Here is a 21,768-nt window from a genome sequence, read left to right as displayed (position 1 = left end):
GAGGCTGAAGCAGGAGGATTGCTTTAGCCCAGGAATTCAAGGTGGCACTGAGCTATGATCACACTGCTACCTCCAGCCTGGGCAACAAAGTGAGACTCCCTCTGAAAAACATAAAAATAAAAATAAAAATACTTTGTTGCTAAAAATGCTGATGATCATCTAAACCTTCAGTAGGTCATAATGTTTCTGCTAGTGGAGGGCCTTGTCTCAAGCCTGGTGGCTGATGACTGATCAGGGTGATCGTCGTTGAATGTTGGGGTGGCTGTTGCAATTTCATAAAGTAAGACAACAATGAAGTTTCTGAATCAACTGATTCTGCCTCTTTTTTTTTTTTTTTTTTTTGAGATGGAGTCTCACTCTGTCGCCAGGCTCACCACAACCTGCACCTCCTGGGTTCAAGTGATTCTCCTGCCTCAGCCTCCCGAGTAGCTGGGATTATAGGCGCCTGCCACCACACCCGGCTAATTTTTGGATTTTTAGTAGAGATGAGGTTTCACCATGTTGGCCAGGCTGGTCTGGATCTCCTGACCTCAGGTGATCCACCCGCCTCGGCCTCCCAAAGTGCTGAGATTACAGGCGTGAACCACTGTGCCCAGCCTGATTCTTTCTTTAATGAGATTTCTCTGTTGCATGTAACAGCTGTTTGACAGCATTTTATCCACAGAACTCCTTTCAAAATCAGAGTCAATCCTCTCCAGCCCAGTCGTTGCTTTATCAACTAACTTTATGTAATATCCCAAATTCTCTGTCATCATTTCAACAATATTCACAGCATCTTCACCCGGGATAGATTCTTTCAACCAAAAAATATCTCCAAATATGTTAAATTTTTTCAGGAGTCAGAAAAGAGAATTATAAACTGAGATGCACAATGGCAAGCCACATATGCAACTGAAGAGGGGAGGGTAAAGGGAAGCTTTTATTGGCAGAATGAAAGGTTCACATAAGGTGCTTGAAAACAAAGCTCATTGGTTTCAGGGACTCAGAGATGGCACAGGTTCATTGCTGAAAATGCCGTTACTAGGCAGGTATCCTTTTGAGAGCATCTTGTCTGAACTGCTGCAATTCTAAAGAAGTAATTATTTGCAGGGTTATTTTGGAAAGTCTTTGAGACAGTCTTTATCTCAGCCATGCAAACATAAGCCTTCCCCTTCATGCTCTCCTGGCTCTAGTTTGTTTGGGTCTGACAAAAAGTGATTTCATCTGGTATCTGCAACTTTCACAAGTCTACCTCAAGAAACCACTTTCTTTGCTCATCCATAAAAAGCAACTCCTCAGTCTTTCAAGTTTTATCATGAGATTGCAGCAATTCAGTTGCATCTTCAGGCTCCACTTCTAACTGTAGTTCTCTTACTATTTCCACCACATCTGCATTTCCTTCCTCCACCAAGTCTTGAATCCCTCAAAGTGACCCGAGGGTTGGAATCAGCCTCTTCAGAACCCTGTTAATGTTGACATTTTGATCTCCTCTAATGAATCATGAATGTTCTTAATGGCATCTACAAAGGTGAATCCTTTCCAAAAGATTTTCTGTTTACTTTGCCCAGATCCATCAGAGGAATCACTTTCTTTGGCAACTATAGCCTTACAAAATGTATTTCTTAAATAAGACTTGAAAATAGAAATTAACTCCTTGATCCATGGGCTGAAGAATGGATGTTGTGTTTAGTAGGCATGAAAATATTAATCTCCTTGTACAATGCCATCAGAGCTCTTGGGTGACTAGGTACATTGTCAATGAGCAGTAATTTTGAAAGAAATCTTGTTTTCTAAGCAGTAGGTCTTAACAGTGGGCTTAACATATTCAGTAAACCACCTGTAAATAGATGTACTGTCATCTGGGCTTTGCTGTTCCATTTATATGGCACAGACAGAGTAGATGTAGTATAATTCTTTTTTTTTTTTTTTTTTTTTTTTGACAAGGTCTCGCTGTCACCCAGGCTGCAGCGCAGTGGCACAATCATGGCTCACTGCAGCCTCAACCTTCCAGGCTCAGGTGATCTTCCTACCTCAGCCTCCTGAGCAGCTGGGACTACAGGCACATGCCACAACACCTGGCTAATTTTTTATTTTTTGTAGAGATGGGGTTTCACCATGTTGCCCAGGCTGGTCTCAAACTCCTGGGTTCAAGTAATCTTCCTGCCTTGGTCTCCTAAAATGCTGAGATTACAAGTGTGAGCCACCTCACCTGGCCAATGTAGCATAATTCTTAAAATGTCCTAGGATTTTCCAAATGGTAAATGAGAACTGGCTTCAACTGAAGTCATCAGTTGCGTTAGCTCCTAACCATAGTCGGCCTATTCTTTGGATTTAAAGCCAAGCATTGTCTTGTCTTTTCTAGCTATGAAAGTCCTAAATGGGGCTGGGTGCAGTGGCTCACGCCTGTAATCCCAGCACTTTGGGAGGCCGAGGCGGGTGGATCACTTGAGTTTGGGAGTTCAAGACCAGCCTGACCAACATGGAGAAACCCCATCTCTACTGAAAAAAAAAAAAAACAAAAAGAAAATTAGCTGGGCGTGGTGGCACATGCCTGTAATCCCAGCTACTCGGGAGGCTGAGGCAGGAAAATTGCTTGAACTGGGAGGCAGAGGTTGCAGTGAGCCGACATCACACCATTGCACTCCAGCCTGGGCAACAAGAGTAAAACTCCATCTCAAAAGAAAAAGAAAGTCCTAAATGGACTCTCCTTCCAGTAGAAAGCTGTTTCATCCACACTGAAAATCTATTCTTCAGTGTAGCCATCTTCATCAACAATCTTAGCTAGAGCTTACGGATAACTTGCTGTAGCTTCAAAATCAGCACTGGCTGCTTTACCTTGCACTTTTATGTTACAGACATGGTTTCTTAAACCTCATGAACCAATCTCTGCTAGCTTCAGACTTTTTTTCTGCAGCTTCCCACCTCTCTCAGTCTTTACACAATTGACAGGAGTCAGAGCCTTGTTCTGGGTTAGGCTTTGGCTTTAGGGAATGTTGTGGCTGGTTTAATCTATCTAGACCATTCAAACTTTCTCCACATCAGCAATAACAATAAGGCTGTTTCACTTTCTTGTCACTCCTGTGTACAGTGGAGTGGCCCCCCCTCCCTTTTTTTTGAGACAGGGTCTCACTCTGTCACCTAAGCTGAAATACAGTGGCACAATCATAGCTCACTGCAGCCTCAACCTCCCAGGCTTAAGTGATCCTCCCACCTCAGCCTTCCTGAATAGCTAGAACTACAGGTGCATATCACCATGCCCTACTAATTTTTTAATTTTTTGTAGAGACAGGATTTCACTACGTTGGTGTATTAGTCAATTATCATGCTGCTACAAAGAAATACCCAAGACTGGGTAGTTTATAAAGGAAAGAGGTTTAATTGACTCACAGTTCCACAGGGCTGGGGAACCCTCAGGAAACTCACAATCATGGCAGAAGGGGAAGCAAACACCTCCTTCTTCACATGGCAGCAGCAGGAAGTGCCAATCAAAAGGTGGAAAAGCCTCTTGTAAAACTATCTAATCTCGTGAGAACTCACTATCACAAGAAGAGCATGAGGGTAACTGCCCCCATGATTAAATTACCTTCCACCAGGTCCCTCCCACGACACATGGGGATTATGGGAGCTACAGTTCAAGATGAGATTTGGGTGGGGACACAGCCAAACTATATCAGTTCGTCAGGCTAGTCTTGAACTCCTGGTCTAAAGCCATCCTCCTGCCTCAGCCTCCTAACGTGCTGGGATTACAGGAGTGAGCCACTGCACCCAGCCCTCGAGTAGCACTTTTAATTTCTTTCAAGAATTTTTCCTTTGCATTCACAACTTGGCTAGCCCTTTGGCACAAGAGTCCTAGCTTTCATCCTATCTTGGTTTTTGACATGCCTGCCTCACTAATATTAATTCTAACTCTTGACTTAAAGTGAAAGTTGTGAGACTCTTCCTTTCACTTGAATGCTTAGAGGCCATTGTGGGATTATTAATTCACCTAATTTTATTTTATTTATTTATTTATTTAGAGACAAAGTTTCGCTCTTGTTGCCCAGGCTGGAGTGCAATGGCACGATCTTGGCTCACTGCAACCTCCACCTCCCAGGTTCAAGGGATTCTCCTGCCTCAGCCTCCCAAGTAGCTTGGATTACAGACGTGCACCACCACGCCCGGTTAATTTTGTATTTTTAGTAGAGATGGAGTTTCACCATGTTGGTCAGGCTGGTCTCAAACTCCTGACCTCAGGTGATCCACCTGCCTCGGCGTCCCAAAGTGCTGGGATTACAGGCATGAGCCACTGTGCCCGGCCAATTCACCTAATTTTAATATTGCTGTGTCTTAGGGAATAGGAGGCCCAAAGAGAGGGAGAGAGATGGGTAACAGCTGGTCAGTGGAACAGCCAGAACACCTACAACACTTATTAAGTTCTCCTTCTTATTTGGGCACAATTCATGGTGTCCCAAAATGATTACAATAATAACATCAGAGATCTCTGATCAGCCAGGTGCAGTGGCTCACGGCTGTACCTAGCACTTTGGGAGGCCAAGGCAGGAGGATCACCTGAGGTCAGGAATTTGAGACCAGCCTGGCCAACATGGAAAAATCCCATCTCTACTAAAAATACAAAAATTGAGCTGGGCGCAGTGGCTCATGCCTGTAATCCCAGCACTTTGGGAGGCCGAGGTAGGCAGATCACAAGGTCAGGAGATCGAGACCATCCTGACCAACATGGTGAAATCCCATCTCTACTAAAATACAAAAATTAGCCAGGCATAGTGGTGCGCACCTGTAGTCCCAGCTACTCAGGAGGCTGAGGGAGGGGAACCACTTGAACCCAGGAGGTGGAGGTTGCAGTGAGCAGAGATTGCTTGACTGCACTCCAGCCTGGCGACAGAGGGAGACTCCATGTCAAAAAAATAAATAAATAAAATACAAAAATCAGCCAGGCATGGTGGCACGTGCCTGTAATCCCAGCTACCAGTGGGGCTGAGGCAGGAGGATCACTTGAACCTGGGAGGTGGAGGTTCCAGTGAGCTGAGATCATGCCACTGCACTCCAGCCTGGGCAACAAAGCAAGACTCTATCTCAAAAAAAAAAGAGAAAGATCTCTCATCACAGATCACCGAAACAATTTTTCATAATAATAATGAAAAAGTCTGAAATATTGTGAGAATTACCAAAATGTGACATAGAGACATGGAGAGAGCACATGTTGTTGGAAAAATGGTATTGATAGACACTCAACACAGAATTGCCACAAGCCTTCAATTTGTGAAAAACACATATCTGCAAAGTGCAATAAAATAAGCTATGCCTATATATTAAATATCTAGGGACTAGGGGAGCTCATTATGTAAAGGAATCCTTTGATAGTCTTACATAGATTTTTTTTTTTTTGACATGGAGTTTCGCTCTTGTCACTCATGTTGGAGTGCAATGGTGTGATCTTGGCTCACTGTAACCTCTGCCTCCCAGGTTCAAGCGACTCTCCTGCCTCAGCCTCCCAAGTAGCTGGGACTACAGGTGTGCGCCACCATGCCTGCCTAATTTTTTTATTTTTAGTAGAGATGGGTTTTCACCGTGTTGGCCAGGCTGGTCTCAAACTCCTGATCTCAGGTGATCCGCCCACCTCAACCTCCAAAGTGCTGGGATTACAGGCGTAAGCCACTGCACCCAGCCCTTAAATAGAATTTCTAAAGTCCCTATTAATAAACAGTTTTTGAAATCAATTTCCCTAGATATATCCCAACAAGAAAATACCTAATTAGTTATAAGTCTGTCATTGGATGATAAAATGTTTACTTATATTTCAAAGTACAATACGCCCTGGCTTACACCCAATGAAACTTTTAGACTTTATTTCAGCAAGGTAACAAAGATGAAAAGTGTTTTAAGGCATCAAAACCTCAGTTTTAAAACAGTGCTTCTAAACAGTAGCAACCTAACTTCAACCATATCGAGTACTGGAGATGTGAGGTTCTTTCATTGTTCCTTCAAGTTTTAACTTTTTCTGTTTTGTATAAAAATCCAACAGGTGCCAGGGGATTTTGCTGTTATTCATTACTGATCTGCGGCTCTCTCCTAAGTTTTTGAACAGCAAATGGAGGAAAACAAAGGCTTCAGTAAGCAAGCCATTCAATAGATATTATGTAACTCAGGATAGTACCTTCTGGAGATTCAGAAAATTATAAACAAACAAGTATTTGTTCTTAAAGTGCCTGGACTTAGGTCCTTCCTCTCATCAAAGCTCTTTCTTTTATTAACTTTTACCTTGATTTTTAAAAAAGATGGCTAATCCAGGGTCACAGTGCTCATTTTAACTTTAATTTGTTTTCTCTTAACATCAAGAGGCAAACTGAGCTCCGATATAAACCATTCACATTCACTAAAGCCCCAGTGGCAACTTTTTCTATCATTTCTATTTGGAAGCAAAGCTGCAGAGGTCTCTGTAGATAAGCTCAGACAGTGAGTGATTTGATTTATAGGACAAGCTTACTGCTCTGCTCAGAAGCTAATGATTAATGCCATTGGGCATTCCCCTCTTGGTTCCAAGCTCTCCTATCAGGTAGGCAAGGCTTCAATGCTGGTTGAGACAAGAACTTTATCTAGAGCTACGAAACAATTTTTAGGAACCAAAAGACAAATTGCCATAAGGGCTCAAATTATTTAAAGGGTGCCAGCCTCAGCAACATGGCAAAATCTCATCTCTACAAAAAATACAAAAATTAGCCAGGCGTAGTGGCATGTGCCTGTAGTCCCAGCTACTCAGGTGGCTGAGATGGGAGGCTGAAGTGGGAGGATCGCTTGAACCTGAGAGGTTGAGGCTGCAGAACCATGATCACACCTCTGCATTCCAGCCTGGGTCATAGAGTGAGACCCTGTCTCAAAAAATAAAATAAAGTGTGGACCACAGGTCACTTCATCAGAATCTGGGGTGATTGTTAAATGTGTGCCTCCCCAGACCTAGTGAATTAGAATCTATGAAGTAAGGCTGAGAATTCCCAAATTTTAATATATTCCCCAGATTATTCTTACATTTAAGCCAAAAATAAAATTATAAGCTCCCCCAACCAACTGAATGGATCTCCCTCACCCCCACCCGGGCCAAAGAATTACAAAGAAACCTGAAAAATAGGCAGGGGTGGGGGAAGCAGATGTGCTTCATTATACCCTCTCCCTTTTGGAGTTCAGGCACAACTGACCAGCAGTAACATTAAAACAGAGATCTTAAAACTGACAAAACAGATTCTTTGTAGCAATAAGGTACCAATTTCCAATCTGACTCTAGTCAATCACATGACAGATAAAGAAGAAAATCAAAGTATTTTATCCCAAAATATGTTTCTTTGCCATATTTTGAAATGGCCCTACAAAGCCATCTTTTGTGGGGGAAAAATTGCTTCTGCAAAGAATCTCTATTAACATAACTAGATCTTACCCCCTCTAGTCCCTCCATATCCTGAAGAGATCAACTGAGAGTCCAGCATCTTTTAAAGGTTTAAACAGAAAACATTTACCATCTGTGGTTTCTAATGGTGGCCACCTATGAAACTTCACCTACATAATAAGAACCTTGGTCTCCACAACCCCTTATCTTAACCCAGAGACTTCTGTCTACTTATTCTGGATCTTTAGATAATAACTTTTGCAACCAATTGCCAATGAGAAAAACTTTGAACCAAACCAATACACACCTCACGGATAATGATTGCTGTCTTTTTTTTTTTTTTTTTTTTTGAGACAGGGTTTTGCTCTGTTGCCCAGGGTCTTACACTCTGTTGGAGTGCAGTAGTGCCAGTCTTGGCTCACTGGAGTCTTGACCTCCCAGGCTCAAGCAATCCTCTTACCTCAGACTCCTGAATAGCTGGGACTACAAACATGCACCACCATGCCTGGCTAATTTTTTTTTTTTTAATAGACGGGCTTTCACTATGTTGCACAGGCTGGTCTTGAACTCCCAGGCTCAAGCAATCTGATCACCTTAGCCTCCCAAAGTGCTGGGACTATAGGCATGAGCCACCTCACCCAGCCTGATTGCTGTCTATGTCTCCCTCAAATGTATAAAACCAAGCTGATGGGCCAGGCGCAGTGGCTCAGGCCTGTAATCTCAGCACTTTGGGGAGCCAAGGCAGGTGGATTGCTTGAGCCCAGGAGTTCGAGACCAGCCTAGGGAACATGGCAAAACCCCGTCTCTACTAAAAATACAAAAATTAACTGGGCGTAGGAGCGCATGCCTGTAATCCCAGCTACTTAGGAGACTGAGGCACGAGAAGTGCTTGAACCTGGGAGGCAGAGGCTGCATGAGCTGAGATCATGCCACTGCTCCAGCCTGGGCGACAGAGTGAGACCCTGTCTCAAAAAAATAAAAAAATAAAAATAAAACCAAGCTGTAACCCAACCACCTAGACACATGTTCCCAGGACCTCTTGAAAACCATGGCTGGCTGGGCAAAGTGGCTTATGCCTGTAATCCCCAACACTTTGGGAAGCCGAGACAGGCAGATCACCTGAGGCCAGGAGTTCGAGACCAGCCTGACCAACATGGTGAAACCCCATCTCTACTAAAAATACAAAGTTAGCTGGGTGTGGTGGCGCATGCCTATAATCCCAGCTACTTGGGAGGCTGAGGCAGGAGAACTGCTAGAACCCAGGAGGCGGAGGTTGCAGTGAGCCAAGATCATGCGATTGCACTCCAGCCTGGGAAATAAGAGCAAAACTCTGTCTCTCAAAAAAAAAAAAAAGGAAAGAAAAGAAAAGAAAACCAAGGCTGTGGTCACTCATAGTTGGCTCAGAATAAACCTCTTTAAATACTTTACAGGAGTTTGGCTTTTTTTGTTGACATATGCATAAGTTTGAGAAGTATTGGTCTAAGGAAGCTAACTGGAAGATAGACAGCTAACTGGAAGATAAATTCAGCCAGGTGCAGTGGCTCATGCCTGTAATCCCAGCACTTTGGGAGGCCGAGGCAGGCAGATCACTTGAGGTCAGGAGCTCCAGACGAGCCTGGCCAACATGGCGAAACCCTGTCTCTACTAAAAATACAAAAAAATTAGCCAGGCGTGGTGGCGGGTGCCTGTAATCCCAGCTACTCAGGAGGCTGAGGCAGGAGAATCACCTGAACCCAGGAGGCAGAGATTGCAGCGAGCTGAGATCATGCCACTGCACTCCAGCCTGGGCGACCGAGCAAGACTCTGTCTCAAAAAAAAAGAAGATACATTCAGTAACTTGTTCAAGGTCATTTATCCCCACTATAGTGCAGTAACAGTGGGCCACAGAGATTAAGTAGGTTCTAACTAGGAACAGAGTTATTATCAAACTGAGTTATACTAATTTTGTATCTAGTGAAGGCATCATCAACATGTTTTTCTGTAAAGAAACGGATAGTAAAATATATCAGGTTTTGTGGGCCAGGTAGTCTCTGTGGAAATTACTCAACTCTGCCATAGCAGTTGAAAGCAGCTATAGACACCATGCAAAGGAATGGAACAGGCATCAAGCTGGATTTGGGCCATGGCTATAATTTGCCAACCTTTGGTCTAGTACATCTTTTTTTTTTTTTTTTTTCGAGATGGGGTCTTGCTATGTTGCCTAGGCTGGAGTGCAGTGGCTATTCACAGGCATGATCATATTGCACTGCAACCTCAAACTCCTGGGCTCAAGCGATCCTCCCACCTTAGCCTCTCCCAAGTAGCTGGGACTACAGGTGCTCACTGCCACACCCAGCTAGTGCATCTTTAATTCCAATGAAAAGTATCAGGATATGCTACCCCAAAATATGCCACTTTGGCATAAGGATTATTTTAAGCTGAAGGCAACTGAGAAGTGGATACAAGAAAAGCTCTTTGCCTTCCCCTATTTGCCTAAAAGCAGGACATAAATTAACAAAGGTGTCCCTTCTCCTCTCTCCGCCAGGAAGGATAAAGGTTAGTCACAGAAGACAGCTTTAGGTCTTTATCAGCCTAGAGATGGCACCAGAGGCATCTATATAACAAACTGCACTAACTAGCCTTTATCTGCCATTAGTTCCCCATGTATTTGCCTTCCTACAATTCGCCATCGCTAAAGACTCAAGGTCTTTTTCCTTTGTCTTGTCACTTCTCTAAAAGTGTACTGTTCTTTGCTGAAGAAGCTATATAAGCCAGAGTTCTAAGAAATCTTTTTGAGAATTACTCTTTCTCTGAGTTTTCTCCCATGTATATATGAAATATACACATTAATAAACTTCCATTTGTTTTTCTCTTGTTAATCTATGTTTTGTTACAAGCGTCCCAACTGAGAACTCACAAGAGTAGAGGAAAAATTATTTTTTCCTTCACTACACCAATATGAGCACCATGAAACAGGAAACTTTATTTTAAAATTAGGATTTAAGGCCAGGCATGGTGGCTTAGGCCTGTAATCCCAGCACTTTGGGAGGCTAAGGCGGGCAGATCACTTGAGGTCAGGAGTTCGAGAGCAGCCTGGCTAACGTGGTAAAACCCCGTCTCTACTAAAAATACAAAAATTAACCGAGTGTGGTGGTGCACCTATAATCCCAGCTACTCGGGAGGCTGAGGCACAAGAATTGCTTGAACCAGGAGGCAGAGTTTGCAGTAAGCCAAGATCACACTACTGCACTCCAGCCTGGGTGACAGAACGAGACCCTGTCTCGCAAAAAGAAAAAAAAGAAAATTAGGATTTAAAAGATGGTAAATTTTAATTATTTGGGCCTTTTCCTTAGGTAGAACAGCCCAATGTCAACTAGCAATGGATAAATGACGCTGAAGCATTACTAGAATTAGTGCACATTACTGAAGTTTCTCCATGACTCTGACTGGGTCTTAGGATCTTTCACATGATCTTGTAATCCTTTAATGTCTACCATTTGATGCTGTGCACCCTTTTGGGCACAAATTTACTTCAAACAAATAAGAAAAACAGATTCAAATTTTACAACTCTACTTTCCCCTAAGAGCAAATAAGTAAAACTGACACATACACTTTGTGATTATGTAACACATTCCATAGCAAAAACTTTTTTTTTTGAAGGGGAAATAAGTTTCATACCTAGCCTATTGCCAGCAGTCTAAAGTAGTTTTAAACTCTTATGATAACATTAACGAAGCCATTAAGACATGCATATTCTTGTCCTTTGCTAATCTTTCTCTGCTCCATCTTTCTCAAATGTACAATTCTCTACATGGTTGGATGATTCCGAGTAAATTAAATATGCTTCATTCCCTAATAAATGCCTGCACCTAGATGGCTTAATGGCATTTTTATTTGCTCACATGGCAATTATGATACATTTGTTTCCTGTATGGAAGTCTCCTCCACACCCTCCACTATGAAGACATAACATTTTATTTATGCAGTATATATACATCTATAAACACATACATATATATACATATACACATATATGTTTAGAAAGTAAGAAATAGGCCAGGTGCAGTGGCTCACACCTGTAATCCCAGCACTTTAGGAGGCTGAGGCGGGCGGATCACCTGAGGTCAGGAGTTCAAAACCAGGCTGGCCAACATGGCAAAACACCGACTCTACTAAAAATACAAAAATTAGCCAGGCACAGTGGTGGGCGCCTGTAATCCCAGCTACTCAGGAGGCTGAGGCAGGAAAATTGCTTGAACCTGGGTGGTAGAGGTTGTGGTGAGCCGAGATCGTACCATTGCACTCCAGCCTAGGCAACAGAGTGAGATTTTGTCTAAAAAAAAAGTGAGAAATAAATTACATAAAGGCAGTTACACTTAATTGACCAGTTAAAAGACTAGCACCTTATTGTACAAAAAATGGCTACTCATCCACCAAAGAGTTCTATTCCTTTCCCAAAGTAAATTATTTTTGCTAAGAAACAGGTGCCCAGCCAGGGACTGTATTTCCTAGCTTCCTTGAATCTAGGTGGGGCCATGTGACTGGTTCTACCAATAGAATGTAAGCAGAAGTGATGTGTTTCACTTGCTGGTGAAGGCAGTCAACACGGTTTCCTTTTGCCATACTCTTTCCCCCTTGCAGTGACTCTGGAGACCACATGAAGATGGTGACATCACAAGAAGGAAGGAATCTTGATCCCTGAGTCACCTGAAGGACAGCTACCCAGGAGAGCTGCCCAAGAGGAATAACTGATTAGGACTTGTGTGAGCTAGATTAAACCACTGAGGTTTGGAAATGTTTGTTACAGCAGTTAGCCTACCTTACAGAATACAGAATATACCTGTATTGGTGAAAGACTCAAATCATGATTTATTGAAGTATTTCTAAGATAAATGCAATGATTGAGGAATCATATGTATAAGAAGAGCTTGCAGGTTACCATTTTTGCCGCTTACCTACCCCATTCATCTGAGTTTAAAACCAGTGTAAACCTGGGCAACAAGGTGAAACCCTGTCTCTACCAAAAATACAAAAATCAGTAGGGCGTGGTGTTATGTGCCTGTAGTCCCAGCTACTTAGGAGGCTGAGGTGAGAGAATGGCTTTGAGCCCAGGAGGCAGAGGTTGCAGTGAGTTGAAATTGCACCACTGCACTCTAGTCTGGGTGACAGCGAGACCTTACCTCAAAAATAAAATAAAATGAAACCAGTCTGAATGAGTAGAGACCTATTTATTAAGTAAATTCTGGTATTTAACATCTTTTCTAACACTGTGTAAATTCTATAGCTCACCTGTATCACTGGATATGAAACAAGGTAGGATGTATTGTATGCTATATTTAGAATACATTTGGAACATAAAGTGTAAACCAGAAGACACTCTTAAAATTAAATTTGCCTCCCCCAAGGCAGAATGTACTGGACTTCAGTCATTCAGTACCATCTTCATGAGTTTTTCCATAGCTGTGTACCTCATGTATTATTATTTACTTCATATTTTTCTGGATCTAAGGAGGGCACAGAGAGATGTGGCAGTTGTGAGACTTCAGTTCCACAACTGCTCTATTCAGAACTCCAAGATGTTAATTCTGGGGCTTCCTTTGGCTCTTGAGGAATTGGTCCTGGAGTTTTCAGGATCCATATGAATAGCTGGGGGCTCTGAGGAAAAAGAACTGGTTGGGCTTATCTGAGGTCTGAGCAGAAAGAAAGCCTCTTGTAACTGCTGGGGGAAAGATATGTCAGAGAACTGAAACGGGATAAGACATCCAAATAAAGGGGACTTTCATGGGGTGGGGGTAGGTAGGAATCTGTAAATATTTCCTTATAGCGCTTACTAACCTTTTTTGACTTAGGAAACCATTTGAGGATCTGATGAAAGCTATGGAACTTCTTCCCCCTCAAACATACATAAGAGCATTCACTTAAATACTTATACATAGTTTTGGGAGATCTTAGAGTATTTGTAGCCCACCACTGAACCCCAGGTTAAAAATTCTTATTTTAGTGGCAAATTTAATAGCTGATCCTCAGGTTTATAAAGGAACCCACTAGTAAATAATGCAGACACTTCCCTATAAAAGAGAGAGAACATAGCTATTTCTTCCATCTCTTCCCCCTTGATGGGATGAGGAAGAGCTGGGAAATAGAGGTAACGTCACCCCTAAGCTTTTCTCTGCTGCTGTCCCTAACCTCAGTGCCTTGGTACAGTCCAGCAGTGGGGCACCATCAACAGAATTTGTTTTTAAAAAACTTTTTAAAACTTTATTTTGAAATAATATTAGTCTAACACAGAAGTTGCAAATAGTACATGAATTCCCTATTCTGTCCTCCCCCTACCCCTGGTAACCACCATTCTACTTTCTGTCTGCATGTGTATCTACTCTAGGTACCTAATATAAACAGAATCATACAATATTGTCCCTTCTGTGACTAACTTATTTCACCTAGCATAATGTTTTCAAAGTTTACTAGTTTGGACCCCCTGACTGGGTGTTTTGCAACTATAGCAAATTCAAATGGGCAATGTAGAAAATTTGAAAATTTCAATGGAAACTAGTATACCAAACATGTCTGGACACTGCTGAACCTACTAACTGGAGGTAGTTTGCAGTTTCAACAGTAGATCATGTTACATTCCTATCCAAGACAATACATCTTTGCAAAGCGGGGTTTTCTGTGGCTGCTGTGATAAAAACCAAATGCTGCGGAAATATTAATGTGAAACAGGAAATGAGAGTGGCAGTGTCCAACACGATCCCAAGGTTTGAGAAGTAGCATAGGCACACACATCCGGTTAGTAATTATGACTTTAAAGGATGTAAAATATTTTTTCGCTCAGTTTATGTATTTTTTCAAACAACTTCTAAGTAAATACTCAGTTGTTTGAACCTAACTACTAACTACTGAAACCTAAGGGAATTGTGAAAAAATTACTAATTACTGAAGCCTAAGGGAATTGTGAAAAAATTAACTCAGACACTAAGGGCTCCATGAAACCAAGTTTCGGAATCTTTGCCTTAACCAAGAAGTAACAGAATAGTGTAAGATTCACCAAGAAAAGCCATGTGACCTTGAAGAAATAAAACAAAGACCATAACACAAACATATCAACCAGGAAGAGGAATTTGGGTTGTTAAAACCATTTTTAAAGGTCACTCTTCGCTTAATCCTTCAAATCCCACACAATGCCTTCTGGATAATTTGCATTTTTAAGAAAACTTCGAAAACACATGCACCCAAATTACTGTTTTCCCACTTCTTAGGGACTCAAGCAAAGCTTTTAAAATCACAGCCTCCAATCTATGTTGGAAGAGACTGGGTCTCCCCTACACAGACAGAACACACCTTCGGGATCCATGCCAGGCAGACAGGAGAAACTTGGAAGAAGACAGAGACTAAAAGATCCCCCGACTTTGAGACTTTCAGCTTTTTTGTGGTTTGTATCTTACCCTCAATAGCCTGCTTTTAAGTTCAATAATAATGCTTCTTGAGAAAAAAAGAAAAATAAAGAATGCTCCAGGTTATTGTGGAAATGCTTGTTGGGAAACTTCCTTTCCTCAGGGTTTTTCATATAAGCAAGGGAAAAAATTAACACAACATCCAGAATAGTGGTTCCTTGGGTGGCAGGCGAGAAGTGAGTGGATGGCAATGGAGAGGGGTACTCAGGGGCTCCAGGGGCCTGGGGATGTTCTAGTTCTTCAGACGGGTGACGCGTACTTGGGTGTGGTCTATTGTTATTCTTTACATTGCACTCTAAGGTTTATACTGTCTGAGTGTATGATGTATTTCACAGTGGCAGCACCAGCATCTCTATACAAGAAGGAGGCCTTGGCAGCTGGAAGTGTGCCTTGTCTCTAAGCTGAGTTGGATCGCAGGCAGTCTGCTTTTACATGGAGCATATGCTTATCTGGAAAGGCTTTGGGGAGGCTGATGAGTTTAAGTGGGAGACTAAGATTAATTTTCGGTGCCACCATGTAAAAACAAGGAGTTAATAAATTCGCATTTTTAAAAATTACCATTGGTTTCTACCTCCCAACACTGTGACTAGTTGTTTTCTGGTCTCTTTAATTCCTCTTCATCCCTCTTCTACCCTTCCCCCATCTCCAGTATGACCTAGAGGGCAGAAAATGCTCCCCAATTTCAATTTGTATCTCTAATTTTTAAAAGATTTTTTGTTACCATATGCTAAACAAATATTAAAGATGACAAAGTGTAACATGTATCAGTATAGACACACCTACTACACTCAAGAACAAGGCTGCAGACCAGTATGGTGGCTCACACCTGTAATCCCAACACTTTGGGAGGCTGAGACAGGAGGAGTTCGAGACCAGCTTGGGCAACAGTGAGACTCTGTCTCTAGTAAAATAAAAAAATTCAAAATTAGCCAGGTGTGGTGGTCCCGGGCTGAGGTGGGAAGATCGGTTGAGCTAAGGAGGTCAAAGCTTACAGCCTGGGTAACAGAGCGAAACTGTCTCAAAACAACAACAACAACAAAACCCCGCCAAGGTTGCTATTGGTGTTTTGGGGATGAGAAACCCCCAATCAGTATACCATGGATGGGACCACCTTGCACCCAGGTGTGTTTGTCTTCATTGCCCAAGTTCTTTCTACTTACACTAGCCTAACAGAACCTAAGCATGAATGAATTCAACATCCAACAGGTTCGCAAAAGGTGTCTAACACACAAGAGTATAATGCCAAGCATTTCATTCCCATCACTTCTCTGCACGAACACAACACTACGAGGTTATGTACAATACCTGCAGTTTAGAGTTCTAAAAACTAAGGTTTAAAGAAGTGGGTTTTCCAAAGTCACACACCTAACAAGCGGTGGAGTCAGAACTCCATCTCACGGGCCCAAAGTGGCTCTTTACTACCACGTGACCCATCTCATGCTACCTCTCGGGGGAAACATTCTTGACCAGCTTTGAGACATTCAAGTCCCTCTTGGGTCACAAATAATGCTGCACTTCTCCAGTCCTCGAGATCTACCGGAAGCAACACACTTAAAAGCCCAAGATAAGCTCGGGTGAGCTGATGTCTGGACCCAAACCAGACAGCACGCCGACTCTCTGGACCCCGGGAGATGCCACTTGCTGAGGCTTCGCCGATGGGGCTCCTGAGGGGTATCGGCCCCTCTCCTGCGATTGCACCCCATTGCGGTCGTCCAGGGCGGGGAGGGACGGGGTCAGTCGGAGGCGGCCGCAGGCCAGGGACCTACCCTCCTCCGCGCCGCAGACCGCGGGGTACTCGGACCCCCGCCCCCACCGCCCTTCCTTCAAACCGCGAGCGAGCAGGAGAACGAGGGACGAGCCCCAGAAGAAAGTTCTCCACCTCCCTCGCCCGAAGTTCCATATTCCAGGGAGGCAACTGATGCCAGGCGAAGAGGGAGGCGCCCCGGGGAGACCCCCTCGCGCCGGGCGTTTTCGGAGGCCGCAGGCCAGGGGGCGAGGCGCGGTGTCCGGGTCTCCCCCGCGGGCAGTCGGCGATCCTGGGGTGCCGAGGGAGCAGCGCCCCCTTCCCCCGACAGCGTCCTCCCCGACCTGAGGCGCCCACCCCGGTGTAAGCGGGGGTCCCAGGGAGCCGGCGAGGTCGCCTGGTACCTTTCTCTCCCGCGCCGGACGTCCGCGCCGCAGGGACCAAGGCCGGCGACACGGTGGGGGGCGAGGGGCGAAGACGGGGACTGGCTCCCGCTGGCTCCGGCGGCCCCAGGGCCTCGGCGCCGCCCAGCGCCGTGCCTCCAGCCGCCCGCGCGCCAGGCAGCGCTCTTGGCTCCTGCGGGTTACCTGTGGCCGAGCCCGCCGTGCCCGCCGCCGCAGGGCCCTCCGCCCCGTCCCGGCGGCCCCGCCCCACCCCGCCGGCGGCTCCTACGCCGGGGCCGCAGCGCCTCCCAGCGGCGAGCCGGGGCACGGCAGGGACCCTCGCGAGAGAGAGGTGGCACCCGGGAGGCCCTGGGGCTGGCCCCGATCTGCAGCCCTCTCCTGGGTGGGGCCGCGGCCTTCTGAAGAGTTGGAGGAAGGGGGCCTACAGTAGGGTGAGGTTTTCCGCGTGGGGGTTGCCAGGAAGTGTATTGGAAGGGGAGGAGAATTAGCAGGAGGAACCTCCCACCTTCACTCAATTCGTGGCCAAGTGGATATTTCAATATAACCATAGCTCACTTAACTGGGGCTGCTCAGTACAAACTGAACAACAATGATGAATGACCCAGATTTATTGGGGTAGCTGGAGAGGGGAAAGGAAGCCTTTATTTCTAACAGCTTGACTATAAGTATCTTGTTGGAATCATCCCATATGGAAATGGCAAAAGCATTGGGCGAGCCTGACCCCCATATTCATATCACACTTTACATACCATTATCTCAGTCTGGTTTTGTCTATTTTCATTCACAGCCACTTCTTCAGTACCTAGAAGAGCTCCCTGAACACAGGAAGCATTCAATAAGCTACTGTTGAATACATGTAAGATGGATGGTATCTCATTCCACCATTTGAAGAAGCATGGACAGGTATCTGCTCTCCAAAGGCGGAGAGATGGAAGAGGAGGCAAGCAGCACCCTAAAATGGACTATCAATCTTACCTGAGGTTTTGGGACAAGCTTATCACGAATCTGACTTTTTTTTCCTTTCTTTCTTATAATTTTTTTTTGAGACGAAGTCTCACTCTGTCACCCAGGCTGGAGTGCAATGGCGCGATCTAGGCTCACTGCAACCTCCGCCTCCCAGGTTCAAGTGATTCTCTTGCCTCAGCCTCCTGAATAACTGGGATTACAGGTGCCTGCCACCAACCCTGGCTAATTTTTGTATTTTTAGTAGAGATGGGGTTTCACCATGTTGGTCAGGCTAGTCTCGAACTCCTGACCTCGTGATCCTCCAGCCTCGGCCTCCCAAAGTGCTGGGATTACAGGCATGAGCCACCGCACCCAGCCGACTTTTCTTTTTCCCTGTGAAACTGGCCTGGTTTCCAGGAGAAAATAAACATGATGATTTCTTCCTTTCCCTTAAGATGTTTGTTTCCCTCTCTCCTTCAGGGATCATTAGGCAGGAGAGATCCCAAGAGCCTCTTTCCACACTAGGAAGGGGAAGTTCTTGATTTTCTCCTACTGCTTCTGAAATTTCCCCAACCCCATAGTCACAGCTGCAGTTTTACCTAACAGGATGTGAAATCTCTCTTCTGAGTATCCTTTGGCCTTTTCCAGACTTTTTTTCCCCCTTGAGATAGGGCCTTGCTGTGTCACCCAGGCTGGAGTGCAGTAGCTCAGTCATAGCCCACTGCAGTCTTGAACTCCTGGGCTCAAGCAATCCTCCTGCCTCTGCCTCCTGAATAGTTGGGATTACAAGTGTGCACCACCTTGCCCAGCTAATTTTTTTATGTTTAACACAGAGGAGGTCAAGGCTGGTCTTGAACTCCTGGGCTCAAGCAATCCTCCGGCCTCAGCCTCCCAAAGTGTTGGGATTACAGGTGTGAGCCACCACGCCCAGCCCTTCTTCAGATTTGTGCCCCATTCCTGTTGCTCTACACCTGGAGCTGATAGAAGAACACGTTTCCTTTCTCTGCTGGCTTGTAGTTCCAGGTTTCTCTCTAGGCAGGTTACTAATGAGTTCCTGGATAACCCTCAAAGTCAAGGTTTGTACACATGACCTTTCTTTTTATTTTTTGAGATGGAGTTTTGCTTTTATTGCCCAGGCTAGAGTGCAGTGGCGCAATCTCGGCTCACTGCAACCTCCACCTTCCGGTTTCAAGCAATTCTCCTGCCTCAGCCTCCCAAGTAGCTGGGATTACAGGCACCTGCCACCACGCCCAGCTAATTTTTTTGTATTTTTAGTAGAGATGGAGTTTCACCATGTTGGTCAGGCTGATCTGGAACTGCTGACCTTGTGATCCACCTGCCTCGGACTTCCAAAGTGCTGGGATTACAGGCGTGAGCCACCGCACCCAGCCACATGACCTTTCAATGTGATCGTTTCTCTCTTGTACTTTTCCACATTGAATTTTCCTAGCTAGTCCCTCGAATAAACTTCCAAAGATGCAAATGCTCAGTTTCCCTGATAGCCTTTTAAAACATCACCAGAAAGTCACATTGAGATGGGATTTTAAGTTATATTTGTGGGTAGTCAGAGCAATGACCCCGAAAGAAACAGAAAGCCCAAGCCAGCCTGCAAGACATGTGAGCGCTCCTGGGAACTGACTGGTCTGCTTTTGTTCCCAGACTTTGATTAATGGGGATTCCTGGCAGGAGGTCTCATGAGAGCCAAAGCAGGCAGTGGCTGAGCTGCTTAGAGATCTTGCTTGCTCATCTTCAAGTGGGCAGACAGTCTTTGGGCGACCAACGAAGAAGACTCCTAAATCTCCCTCTTTATGAGAAAGGCTCCCAGGCTGCAGCTCTGTTCTTGCCCCTATGTTCAGCTAAATCACAGCCAGCCTCTTATATTCACCCCAGCATACCCTCCTTCTGCCTTGTGAGAAAGAAGTTTGCTCTGCAAATGATCATTTTCACTGCTTTGTGATAACATAATCTGCTCCTATTTTCAACAACATGTCTTTAATGAGCTGACTGCATTAGCTGTCTTTCATGTTGTTAGCTTCAACGCAGCCTTCAACACACCATTCTGGCTTCCATCCCTGCCACTCCACTGAAACTGCCTTTGCTAAAGCTTCCACTCAAGGAAGAACCCTTCCATCTGCCGCTCTATAATCATATCCTTCTCTTTCAGAGGAAACCACCATCCTAAGTTTTGTGTTAATAATTATGTTATCACAAATATATGTGTCCCTAAACACTACATGGTTTGTTTTTGCGTGTTTTTGAGCTTTTTTAAAATAGAATCATTCTGCATGATTCCCTTGCAACTTGCAGCTTTTGCCCAGCATTATGTTTCCAAGATTCACCTGTTTGATTTCTCTGTTATATAGGTATTTTGTTGTAAAAACATAACACAATTTAATTGCCCATTCTACTTTTGGATGTTGGATTGGCTCCAGTTTTTGCTATTGCAAACAGTGTTGCTGTGAATATTCTTAAATATTTCTCCTGATACATGTGTGTAAGAATGTTTTTTAGGATATATACCTAGAAGTGGAATCATCGGGTCTTAAGGTAAGTGCACGTTCAAATTTACTAGGTAATGTCAAACTGTCTAAACTGGTTGATTTCTAAAATTGTTTTCTAAAATGGTCGTACCAATTTTCATTTCTAACACCTGTATATGAAAGTCATCCAGCTGGGCGCGGTGTAATCCCAGCCTGTAATCCCAGCACTTTGGGAGGCCGAGGTGGGTGGATCACGAAGTCAGGAGATCGAGACCATCCTGGCTAACATGGTGAAACCCCGTCTCTACTAAAAATACAAAAAATTAGCCGGGAGTGGTGGCGGACGCCTGTAGTCCCAGCTACTTGGGAGGCTGAGGCAGGAGAATGGCGTGAACCCAGGAGGTGGAGCTTGCAGTGAGATGGTGCCACTGCACTCCAGCCTGGGCGACAGAGCAGGACTCCATCTCAAAAAAAAAAAAGAGAGTCATTCATGTCCCACAATCTTTGCCAGCACTTGTTTTCATCTAAATGATCTCTCGTAATAGTTGTAGTTTGTATTTACCCAATTACCAGTACAGCTGAGCATCTTTAATGTTTAATAGCTAGTCCTGTTTCCTCTTTTGTTAGTTGATGTTGTCTTTTGCCCTGTTTCATGTGTTTTGAGAAGTCCTTTCTGACCCCAAGGATATAAAAATATTCTCCCATATTTTATTTCAAGTGTTACAATTTTGCCTTTCATGTGTAAGTCCACATTCCATCTGAAATTCATTTCTCCTTTCATTTGCAATGCCAGAACTCTCTTACAATGGATTTTTATACACATATAGGTTTGTTTTCGGTCCTCTATTTTGTTCCATTTGTCTATCCCTCCGCTAGCATCATACTGCCTGAAATCTTTGGTTTTCTTCTTTCTTTCTTTCTCTTTCTCTCTTTCTTTCTTTTCTCTTTCTTTCTTTCTTGCTCTTTTTTTTTTTTTTTTTTTTGGACAGAGCCTTGCTCTGTTGCCCAGACCAGAGTATAGTGACATGATCTTGGCTCACTGCAACCTCCTTCTCCTGGGTTCAAGCGATTCTCCTGTCTCAGCCTCCTGAGTAGCTGGGATTACAGGTGCATGCCACCACGCCTAGCTAATTTTTTTAAAATTATTTTTTAGTAGAGACAGGGTTTCACCATGTTGGCCAGGCTGGTCTTGAACTCCTTACCTCAAGTGATCCACCCGCCTTGGCCTCCCAAAGTTCTGGGATTACAGGTGTGAGCCACTGTGCCCGGCCTGTGGTTTTATTTCAAGTGTTGATTTCCAAATATACAAGTCCTACCCTGACTTATTTCTCTTTTTTATTTATACAGATCTCAAGTATTCTTAGCTCTTTTCTCCTTCATAGACATTTTCTAATTCATTTGTTATGA

The 21,768-nt window shown here is 44.2% G+C and overlaps 1 protein-coding gene across 1 annotated transcript in view; it reads right to left on the bottom strand.

Moving 5' to 3' along the window:
- The window catches only part of ANKRD6 (ankyrin repeat domain 6), a 200,512-nt gene extending 183,437 nt beyond the window's left edge, over window positions 1-17,075 (bottom strand). The window contains exon 1 of the mRNA XM_054491128.2: window positions 16,937-17,075. The gene's annotated coding sequence lies outside the window, so the exon portion shown is untranslated. The remainder of the gene's footprint in view (window positions 1-16,936) is intronic.
- Between the last annotated feature and the right edge of the window lie 4,693 nt (window positions 17,076-21,768).

The sequence above is a fragment of the Pongo pygmaeus genome, chromosome 5 (assembly GCF_028885625.2).
Source record: "Pongo pygmaeus isolate AG05252 chromosome 5, NHGRI_mPonPyg2-v2.0_pri, whole genome shotgun sequence".
In the NCBI taxonomy this organism is placed as follows: domain Eukaryota; kingdom Metazoa; phylum Chordata; class Mammalia; order Primates; family Hominidae; genus Pongo; species Pongo pygmaeus.
Note: the sequence above shows the minus strand (reverse complement) of the source record. Positions and strands in the feature narration are given on the sequence as shown.